The sequence below is a fragment of the Cryptomeria japonica genome, chromosome 5 (assembly GCF_030272615.1).
Source record: "Cryptomeria japonica chromosome 5, Sugi_1.0, whole genome shotgun sequence".
NCBI classification, from domain to species: Eukaryota; Viridiplantae; Streptophyta; class Pinopsida; order Cupressales; family Cupressaceae; genus Cryptomeria; species Cryptomeria japonica.
In genome coordinates this window covers 196,744,560-196,756,092 of record NC_081409.1, presented here as the reverse complement: position 1 = coordinate 196,756,092, position 11,533 = coordinate 196,744,560, and the positions used below count along the sequence as shown (strand labels likewise).

Here is an 11,533-nt window from a genome sequence, read left to right as displayed (position 1 = left end):
CATAGCCAACCCAACATGTTTTCTTTCCTTTTTTATGTCCAAGTTATTCTAGATTGGAAAAATGCCGCACCGCGACAAAATCCACACCACATTGATATCTATGATTGAAGCTCTAAAAATAGTCACAAAATCTCTGGTATTTATACTTTTCATTTCTGTTGATATTAACTTATAATTATTCGTACAGAAATATAAATTCCCAAATTCTTTATAAGTGGACATTATCATTGAAATTGTAATATTTAATTCCATTTCCAATTATAAATCTTTATAAAAAGAGTAATCAGTTTATGCTAATGAACATCTGATTCATCCTGATTAGCATTTTGGTTCTCAATGATATTTTTCTTCCTTTGTCAAAATCGATGTCCAGATATTACAATTGGTGCAGTAGAATGATAAAAGGACACAAGATTATACAAAGGCACGTGATATTTCAAAATGTGCGAAGCTAGGCTAGCCAAGAAAAAAAAATGCGTAGAATAATTCTTAAATAGTCGTAAGTAAAATATAATAAACTCTTTTAACTAAATAAAAATAGCTCTTTAGTAAACAATGAAGCTACCTCTCTATATTTTTTAAGACGTATATAAAACGTATATGAAACGTTATACTAGTTAAATATTCAACTTAATTTCGATGTTAAGTTATATACATGCCAAAATACTAAGTTGCAGTCCTTGCTGAGGCAATGGTTTATTAGAGAATATTATTGCTGATCTGAAATAGAAAAACTTGACTGGTGGTAGGAACTTTACATCCATATTTGTGTTCAACAAAGGAAGAGCTGTATTCGATAGAAAAGAGATATTACAATAGCAGGTCAGCTCCAGGCCCATAATAGGTTCTTGGAGTCGAGTGCAAGACTATATAGAGCTAGAGCGCCTAGCAGAAAACCAGAAGACAAGTGAATAATTAGTCTGCCTACTGAAGAGAAAGTAGCAGCACAAACTAGGAGGAGAAGTAAACAGTAAACAGTACAATAGAGTGCTCACCACGAAAACCAGCATGTCAGCTCCAGGCTCATGATAGGCTCTTGGAGTTGAGTACAAGACTATATTGAGCAAAGTTGCTAGAAGTAAACCACAAACTGTGAGCGATTAGTCCATCTACTAAAAAGTAAGTAGACGTACAAACTGTGATGAGAAAGTAAACAGTAATCAGTAAGTTAAGGCGCTCACCACAAAAACCAAAGATGCCATTTTGCACATTGCTAGAAAAATGGGAGCTTCAAAAAGAAAGACTGGAGCAGAGATCACAGATCCTCGTGAGACTCAAGTGAAACAGGGTCCCCCAAGCCAGTTGGTTTTTTCGTAGACCTGTGGATCAATTTCAAGGTAGGGGGCTCAGGATGAGAGCCAGTGGATCTCATGAGGATAACCTTCGAGAGGTTGATTTGCTGGTTTCAGCTAAAGGGAGTCCTACTTTCTGTCATTTTCGTAGACCAATTCTTGAAGGAACTCGGCATATTTGCATTTTGTAGGGTCTTGGTGAAGCGCATCTTCAATAACCACAATGCTTTGTTGCTAGACTTGTTACCAACCACAAGCAAGTGAAGAATGCAATTTTGGAGAACAGAGGATCGAGCGCACCATCTTTGATTTCCTTTGTCATTTTGTGGATAGTGGAATCCAGACTTTTGATAGCATTAGATGTAGCCGGTTCAGAGTGACATGGTGGGCGAGCACTCCCCTTGAGTAGAGGGATTGTCTTGATTTCATTGATAGTGTGAGAGAAGGCCAAAGATGCACTGAATTAGGACATCACCATATCCAGCACTTGTGTTAAAGACATCAAGTGGCTTAAAGCATGAAATGAGCAGGGTCTGTCATTTGTGCCTCTAGTAGATATTTGTTGTAATAAGTTTTCATTTGAGCTTAAGGATGTTGAGTGGATTTGATGGTGGTTGGCCGATGCCTTGAGAAAAGGAAGCAAGCACCATTTACTTGGATAGACCAGTAGATTGATGTTGTTGGACTTGGACCTGCAAAACAGGTACAATGGTGATATTTCAATCATAGTTCAAAAACTCAGCAGACCCACGATCTGGAGTCAGCCTCAGGACTCAGCAAAAACCCAACGAATTTTTCAAACATTAAAAGACCTACAGTTGTAAAATAATCTTCAAAAACATGCATATAACTGAATTTAGAGAACTGATAAGTAGTTTTCCTCCATTTATAGATCAAACAAGTTAATACACATCTTACTGCCATATGTCATAACATATAATAAAAAATTACAAATACATATTTATAACCTACAAATTTCTTCTACGACTAGTCTAGTGACCACTACCTCCCAATAAAGGCTCCTTGCTAGATTGAATGGTACATTATTGTAGTAGCAAAAAATACCAATTGCCAACTTCACCTCATTATGATTTCCTAATTGCATGCAGTACCTTCCAACAAAGGTTGTGCACCAGGAGTGTTCTGAAGAAATGGAAAAATCATGTGCCTATGATTGTGAACGATGGACATCTGTACTAGGAGATCCCCATATCCATGGGCAATTGCAAAATGAAGAGCCCCCTAATCTACCTCTGGCCATGTAGAACTCATGACAAATGTGAATGCCATAGCTGCCCTCTTTTTCCAAATTTTCCTCTCTCCATAAGACACAAAGAGAGATTTAACACCTAACTCAACCTTTTTGTCTGTTGCACTGCATATTGCAAATCTCGGTCATTGATGCCTCCACTCATGCACGGCCCACAAAAGTTGCATGTCACCATTCCTGGCTCTGTAACTGTCATGTCATGTTTCCCTAGGCTTGCAGCCACTTCTGTTGCTTGAGGATGCCATTTTTCTTTCACTAAAATGAAATGAAACCTTAGCAAAAAAAGAAAAAAAAGAAAAAAAAACTATGTTACCCCAAGTTTCCAGGACAGGGACGACAGGGGACGGGGGTACGCGTCTTCGAAACGGTGATTTTTTTTGCCAATTTTGGGTACGGTTAGGGGGCGGCAAATGGGACGGCTATATAAAAGTAGGGAAAATTAAAATATATAGGGAAATATAAAATATTCATATGAAAACATGGATAAAACATGCACATATCCATTATAGAACCTTAACATATAAGAACTAGTAGAGTTCTTATGGCAAATTTGTGTTAAATTGAGAGTCAAAGTCAAATTGCTTATAGAATTCACTGTCTATATGCAGAGTTTATGGGGACGTCCCCTAGGAGTCCCCTGTCCCCGGGACAGGGGACGGCTGAAAAAAAAAACAGAGAAAAAAAAACAAAAACAAAAACCCTAGTAGCTAGAAGAAAATAACTGAAAATCAGAAGTAAAATATAGAAGTACAAACTTTAAGTTAAAATGAAAGCAAAAAAACAGAAAAACTGTAACATACCTATCAAATGCAGCTGATAAAGTAACTAAAATCAATCAATGATCTCTCAGAATTGCACAATATTGCCTGCAAATAAAGGTAAACTGCCCAAATATGTTGAAAGGTCAACTCATCAAATGAAATGAAACAAAAAATGACCAAATTTGAGTTTTCTAATGTGGACTGCTTTTGTACCTATCAAATGCAGCTGATAAATTCATTATTCACTAAATCAAGCGATGCTCACTCAAAATTGCATAATATTGCCTCCAAATAAATGTAATCTGTCCAAATATGTTGAAAGGTCAAAAGATTAAATAAAATGAGGCGAAAAAAACAAAATTTTGAGAGTTTTAATGAGGACTATTTTTTTCCCATCTAGCGAGCTTTTGGACGAGTAACTCAACAACCCTATTTTCCTTGTGAATACTCATGAGCTGGCATGTTATTCCAAGTTTATACCCTATAGTATTAAATATTAATCATCAATCTTGATAGTGTTGCCTCTAAAGGCCCCTAGCCCCTTACTGCCTAGCATTAATTTTCATTCTTAGATGGGAGCAGTTTTGCATGCTTCTTTTGCCTTGAGACATCCTCTATTAGACTCTGAAGTCAGTCGTGTTCAACAAATTTTTGGTGCATAAAATCTGAATCTGTTCTCTTTTTATAGCCATAGCAAGCAGCTGAGGTCATCTTCTAAGGCCGATACTTGTGTAATCAAGGGAATGGGGCCCTTGGTGATGGTTTTGGTACAGCAGATTGTTAATATAACAATAGGGTCCTCCTTGAATCAAGTGATCTCTTTCAATTTCCTTTAGCTCCTTATTTTGTTGGACATTGTTTTCCCCAATTTTATTTGTAGCTGAAGGATGTGGTTGGCGAATGTCTAAAGTGGTCTTTCAATAGGCAAAAGATATTGATGACAAGGTGCCTCAAATACAAAGCTTCTCATAGAACTCATGCCAAGGTTCCTTGTCAGTAAAATGGTCATCTTGTGCCCCAGTCTAACATTGAATTTCTTCAACTGAGGTTGTGTGATGAGTCTGCAGGGGCTACATTGAGGAGCTGAGTGAGATCAATTTTTTAGGTTCTAAAGTTTCATTAATTGTTGAGTGTGGAGAAGGGACCAACTGTGAAAATCAAACATTGTGTCTTCCTGGAACTTACTCTTCAACCACATCTAGAGGATTATATACCAACAGCATAGGTCGGCTGAAAATGTTTGTCAGGGAATGCTGTGGAGAAAGCAAAACCATTGTGAAAATAGACAACTCTGAAACAATGTTGACTACAGCCTGATTTCCACTACCTTTTGTTGAGGATAATAAATTCTTCAACAACATGATTAACGTTTTGCTTGTCATTTTTTATAGCATGCTACCCATCAAATGGATTTCCAATCAAATATACTAGTGAGGGTGTCATGACATAATCCCATCCAAGCAAAACCAAGTTTTCAAAATGCATGTTGTTTTTCATTTACTAGGTATAAAAGATTTCAACCTCCAAAAAAAGAGATCGATCTACTAGTTATATTGAGGCAGTTGTGTCATTGAGGTTGTCACAAATTGCTGTGTGGATTTTGAAAGCATAGACACAAAAGGGAAACAAGCAAGGAATGATAAAGTACACCTCTAAGGAAGATTGTTACATGGAAAAACACGAGACTAAAGTACAAGTGACAATATTGAAGACAATGGCAAAGGGGGGGGGATGACATGTGGGCATAAAAGTCTAGAAGGCTTCTTACAACATGAGGGTATGACAAGATTCTAGGAATCAATAAGGTGAGTTGAGAGGGGTTTCAAGGAGGTGTGCAAGGGAAATGTTGAAAGTGTTAATAAGGTGTTTCTTACTTGGCATTTAACCCATGGGTGGGGAAGGGTAAAGGCAAGGCAAAGAGAGGATGTAAACATAGGGTAGGAAGGGTGTATACAAAGGTTACAAAGGGGTGTCCCTCCGAAGAACAACTCATTTAACTACAGACATATTTGATGTGTGTTGGGGTGGAGAGTTTCTCTTAGGCCACATGTTTTGGCTTTCTTTGGAAGGGTAAACAAGGTCTTTCCAAAGGATAGGCAAGACCATAGTTGGACTAGTCGTCGAAAACTTGGCAAGTAGTAAAAAACTCGTGAGTTTTTATGCCTCGCAAGTTTTTACGACTTTTACTCGCACCAAAAACTCGGCGAGTCCGTGAAAAAAACTCGCCCATCTGTGCACTTATACGGAAAATGGCCAAAAAGTGTTTTATTTCATCATTTTATGTTTGGTATTTTGCTGAGAAGGGGGAAAACACACTTCAACACACTTGAAAACTGATTTCCATCTATTCTTGCCAATTCCAAGCGGATTTGAGGTGGTTTTTGAAGAAAAATCAGATTCCCAAGTAGGTTTCCTGATTTCTTTTTCTATGTTTTTCTAAAATATTTTATTTATTTTTTGTTGCATCTAGATCATTCCTAAGTAGTCAAAAATGATTTAGAGTCATTGGAACAAGATTTAACACTATTTTTGACAAGTTTTGTTGAATTTTTCACTATTTTTTTGAAGAATCTCTAGTTTTTCAAAAAAATCAAACCCTAGTAGTTTTTTCAATTTTTTTAATTTTGAATGATGTCTAAAGTATTTAAACTAATTTAGATAGTTTGCTAAATTGTTTAACTAGAATATTAATTTTCTCTTTTCACTTTGTATGTGTAGGTTAACAATTAACCATTAATTCAATATGGCAACTTCAGGGTATGACTGGCCACTAGAACCATGCCCATTTGGATATATAGGCACCCGTCCTAAAGGTGTTAAAGATAGAGCTTGGAGGTATGCCTATGAAGGACTGGACCCTGGGTCAGTGATTTGCATTAAATGGGAAAAAGTATTTCATGGAGGCACAAACCACCTCAAATACCACCTTGCAGGCATCGAGAAGCATGATGCTAGGGTATGTCTTGGGGCCACCGAAGAAATAAAAAGAGACATTAATGTCTTACTTTCAGCTGGCGAAGAGAAAAAATTGTGAAGGGAGAGGGCAAGACTAGCCATGAGAGCAGCCATAGCTGAATCTCAAGGTGCTTCAGTTGACATTGAAGAAGAAGAAGAAGCAACACTTTAGGGCATAGTGGGCTCTCGCCGTGGCCCACGTATCCACAAACCCAACACCACCTCGGCCACCACTTTTGTTTCCTCTAGTAGAGTACCTGTTGCATCACCATCAGGGACAGTCTATAGGTAGTTATTTTGTGCCTAGGAACACACCTAGAGCACAACCATCATTAGAGGCCACTAGATGGAATAGGGAGGCACATGAGAAAACGGACATTGCATGTGTTGATTTTTGATACTTCAACAACATCCCATTCACAAGGATTTGGACGAGAGGTTAGTTAAAAATAGTCCACTTGATTTCATTTTTAATTGTTTTTCTTGTTTATTAAATCAAAATTGTGTGCTAAGACTTATTTCATCTTTGTTCTTGTAGGTTGCTCACAAATACAATTGATAGGACCAAAGAAAAGAATGGAGAAAATATGGCTGCACCATTCTTTCCGATAGATGGACAAATGGCAAAAACCGCACCATTATTAATTTTTTGGTTGCTTGCAAAGACAATGTGGTGTTCTTGAAACCGGTTGATGCTTCCAATAAGGTGAAGAATTTAGAAATATTGGCTGGAATGTTGGAGCACATTGTCATGGAGGTGGGAGTAGAGAATATGGTGCAAATAATCACAGATAATGCAACAACATATGTGGCAGCAGGTAGAATCCTCCAAGATAGGCACCCCACTCTTTTTTGGACACCTTGTGCAGCACATGTCCTTGACCTTCTTTTGGAGGACATAGGAAAACTTGATTGGGTGACTCCAATTGTGGAAGATGCAAGGAGGGTCACAAAATATATTTACAATCACCCTTGGGTTCTACATTTGATGAAAGAGCAAACTCAAGGGAGAGATTTGGTGAGATCCGATGTCACAAGGTTTGCAACCATTTTCTCGACATTGCAAAGAATTCTTGGCGCATTGACTCCTTTGAAACAAATGTTTGTGAGTCAAGCATGGCTAGACTCACCTTATTCAAAGAAGGCTGAAGAAGAGGGTTTCACATGAATAGTCTTCGACAACCATTTTGCACAAAAGGCTGCAGAGATTGTGAAGGTAACTTCAAAACTTGAATTTTTAATTATTCTTGATTCAAGTCTCTCATTATTAATTTGTAACTTCATTAATTAATCGTTTTGTAATTTGTATTTTTCAATTGTAGGTGTCCAAGCCCTTGGTTAGAGTTATGGCGTTGGGTAGATGGGGATCAAACCCCAATTGGGTATATTTATGAGGCCATGGATAGGGCCAAGGAGTATAAAAAATTACTACAAGGGAGATAGACTCAAATTTGATCCCATCTGGGAAATTATTGATAGGAGGTGGAACAATCAACTCCACCAACCCATTCATGCAGCAGGGTACTTCCTCAACCCCCGTTTTAAGTTCGGGGATTCTTACTCAAATCCTAATGGAGAGGTCATGGAGGGCCTCACTACATACATTCAAAGGATGATACCTAGGGTTGAGGTGAGAGACCTCGTTGTGGCCTAACTCCAAAACTATGAGGTAGCAAGGGGTAAGCTATTCTCTTAAGAGTTGACAAGGAGAGGAAGAACCACTCAAACCCCAAGCATAACATTTGCCATTTGGATTTTGGAGTCTAAAGTAATTGATAAATTGATAAAATATGTTTTCGCTTTTCTCTTTGCTTCCTAACTTTTCAATATTTTATTTTGTAGATGTTTGGTGGCAAAGTTGGGGTGGAAATACCCCAAATCTCAAAATATTTGCCCTCAGAATCTTATGCCAACCTTGTAGTTCATCCAATTGTGAGCGCAATTGGAGTTTGTTTAAGGCCATTCATACGAAGAAGAGGAGCAAGTTAGCTCAAAAAAGCCTCAATGACCTTGACTTTGTACAATATAATCTTCGGTTGCGCATAAGGTAGAGGAAGCAGCAACTGGTCCAATTGATTTGAACGATATAGATCCTTACAGTAATTGGACATCATAGGAACAACCTCCATTCTTTACAGAGGATGACGTCAATGATTTGGAGAGGCAAGCTATGGAGGAGGAGGGGGGTGGATTTGTTTTCACACTGGATGACATTGAGGATGATGAGGATAAGGAGTCATTGTTAGTGCCAAGAGCGGCTAGTGGCAGAGCTACATCCAAGATGGAGGATGAGCCACAACCTAAGCCAAACATACCAAGCGAGGAGGCACACTCACACCCACAACAGACCACTAGGACTAGACCTTCTAGTTCTACCTCTCCCCTAGTTTTTACTAGAGCTGGGAAGAGGAAGATGTGATTGTAATAATGAATTTACTTTTAGTTTTACAAAAACTATTTACTATTTTGCTTCCAGCCATTAGCGTTCCTCACGAGGATGTGATTTTGTACTCACTTCGCGTCTAAATATATCCAGACCCAGCTTGTTTCTTTTGTGTTCTCATTTATTGACTCATTGGATGCATCTTCTCATTGAATTTTGCAAAAGAAATGCATTTCTAGTTAAATTTAAGCAATTTTTTTAAGTTGTCTAGTTTTTGTCAAGTAGTGGCCGAGTTTTTCCCATGTTTTTTTTTCAGGCCTTGGCGAGTTTTTGGTTTTGGCAAGTAGTTCAAAAGAGGCCAACCACTTTATTGAACTTACAGACTTTGGGTTACAGCTGAGCAAATCTTCCAATGTATTGAATCGTCTACATCCATATAGGATCCAGCCTGCAGCTATCTTGTTATAAGCCTATTGTAGTTTGGTATTAATGGTTGGTACCTTGGTTAATGATAAGTAGAATATTCCTCCATTACTAAAAGGTTTTGAATTTTTAACTATCGAAAAACCCTAGACTCATACTTGGTGTTATAGCCTCGATGTAATTGTCTGATTCAATTTCAATTATCTCACTTAAGTCTGTGATAGAGTGTACAATGTGACTGTTAATTCTGTCTATCCCATTTGTGTTTAGGTTTTTCAAGCGCCTCATCAAAGTGCGCTGTTAGATTGTCACAAGTGGGTTCCATAAACCATGGCTAGATAAATGGCACCTATAGTAGAAAGGGATGTTCCAATGTCAAGCTCAGGGAAGGTCATATGGTTTTTCGGCATACAACCTTTGTTCATTTCCAAAAAAATAGTCCATTTCCCACTTGCCAAGAGATGTATTTTTCTGCCTGGTACAATATCTCTAGGATGAACCTAGCTAGATTAGCATAAGGGACATTCTTTATATGCCCTGGGGCTACAAAAGGGGCTGAAATCAGTGTTCCATGGGGATGTGTCTCCCCCCTCCAGGCCCACGTCCCCCATCCCCGAAACTTAAGGCCTTTGTCCCCCTGTCCCCAACCCCAATGCCCGTCAAACATTGGCTGAAATTGTTGATTAAGATGTTTTGTCAGGATCATTGAGGGGCCTTGGGTGAGTCTAAAAATTTCATGGTCATTACATGGATAAAATATCTAATATTTTATGTTTAGGCTTCCCACAATTTAGTAGGGTTTTATGGTGTAGACCAAAGCCACCAAAAGGAATTTGAAGTTTGATTCAGTTCCTTCCGTAAAAAAAATCTTTTAGACTGTTGAAATCTGATCTTCTGCATTTCTGTGTATGAGTATGGAAGTTAAAGGATGGACTGGAACAGCTTGAAAGAGATATAGTCTCCTAGCTATGCTTACCCATTTATGTATCCTCTTGCCAGCTTCAATTGTAATCTCTATACCGTAGTTCAAAAATTCAAAGATGGCAGGCCCAAAATTTGATTCTGATTTTGGACTGAGCAATTGTTTTTAATATTTTAACATTGAAAGCCAACATAAATTTGTACATTAATGTTTAAAAAGCATAAAATTTAACAGAGAGACTTGTAAGTAGTTTTTCATTCATTTATAGATGAAAAAGAAAGTTTTATGTACATCATGGTGTCATATCAATATGATTATAAATTACAAATCTGTATTATTATTTTACAAATTTCTTATCTGACTAAAGTTTCTCTGTGACTGTATGAGTGCCCTCAAACTGGATATTAACTGCGAAACCCGGGGACGCGTCTCCTACCTGAAAACCCCCGTCCCAGTCCCGGGGACGTTTCGGGGACTTGGGGACGGCCAGGGGACGTCCCCCCCGTCCCCAAATTGCTAGAATTTTGAGGGGAAGTCCCCGAAACGGGGGGGACGGCTTCCCTAGCTGTGGGGGACGTCCGTACGTCCCGGGGACGGCTGGGGACGGACGTCCGTACGTCCCGGGGACGGCTGGGGACGGATTGGGGGGCGTCCCAGCCGTCCCGGGGACGGCTAGACGTCCCCCACATCTAGGGCTAGGAAAAAATATTAAAATAAAAAAAGTTGTATTTTCATTTTTTTTAATGATGTTTTTTGCGTAATTGAGGGAGTGAAATATCTCATGAAGGGTTTTTTGCCAATAGAAAAATAACACCCGACTCCTAAATAAAATAATAAAAGTATTTTTGGCCTTGCGCAAGGGGCGCTGCCCCCAAACCCCCGTCGAAAAATATTGGGGGAAACTGCGTTGATGGAAGTAGTGAAAATTTAACCTCCGAGTCTGATTAGGCTCCATTATGTATGTTATTTCTTTAATATCTATTATGATATGCATATTGACAATGTGAATGAATTGAAATTCTGAATTATGAGTGCATATTGAGTATTGAGTCTATTGATAATGTTGTATGTTTGATGTTTGCATTCTAAACTGTTTTCATAGTATCATACACATGCTATATCCATGTTTTCATATGAATATAATGTATAGATGCATGCTTTATCCATGTTTTCATATGAACATTTAGAATTTTCCTATATATTTTAAATTTTCCCTATATTTTATATAGCCGTCCCCTTTGCCGTCCCCCCCCCGGTCCCCAAATTTGGCAAAAAAATTTGCCGTCCCGGAAACTCGTCCCCCCGTCCCGGAAACTTGGGGTAACGTAGGATATTAATGATTCCCATTCAGGAACATTATCATCCTCAAGCATATCATGATCATCTAATGAAGCCCTTATTGCTACGTTGCCTTTGGCCTCCCCTTATGCCACTACATCTGCTGCCCATTCTTCCACTTATCTCAAAATCAGCAATCTCATTCACAAAATGCATGGGCTCATCATCCTCGACAATCCAAACTGAATA

The 11,533-nt window shown here is 38.5% G+C and overlaps 1 protein-coding gene across 1 annotated transcript in view; it reads right to left on the bottom strand.

The window, feature by feature from the left end:
• Positions 1–504: 504 nt before the first annotated feature.
• The window catches only part of LOC131057751 (zinc finger CCCH domain-containing protein 55), a 105,944-nt gene continuing 94,915 nt past the window's right edge, over positions 505–11,533 (bottom strand). The window contains exons 7-9 of the transcript XR_009372565.1: positions 1,182–1,984; positions 996–1,072; positions 505–885 (exon numbers count right to left, since the gene is read on the bottom strand). The gene's annotated coding sequence lies outside the window, so the exon portion shown is untranslated. The remainder of the gene's footprint in view (positions 886–995; positions 1,073–1,181; positions 1,985–11,533) is intronic.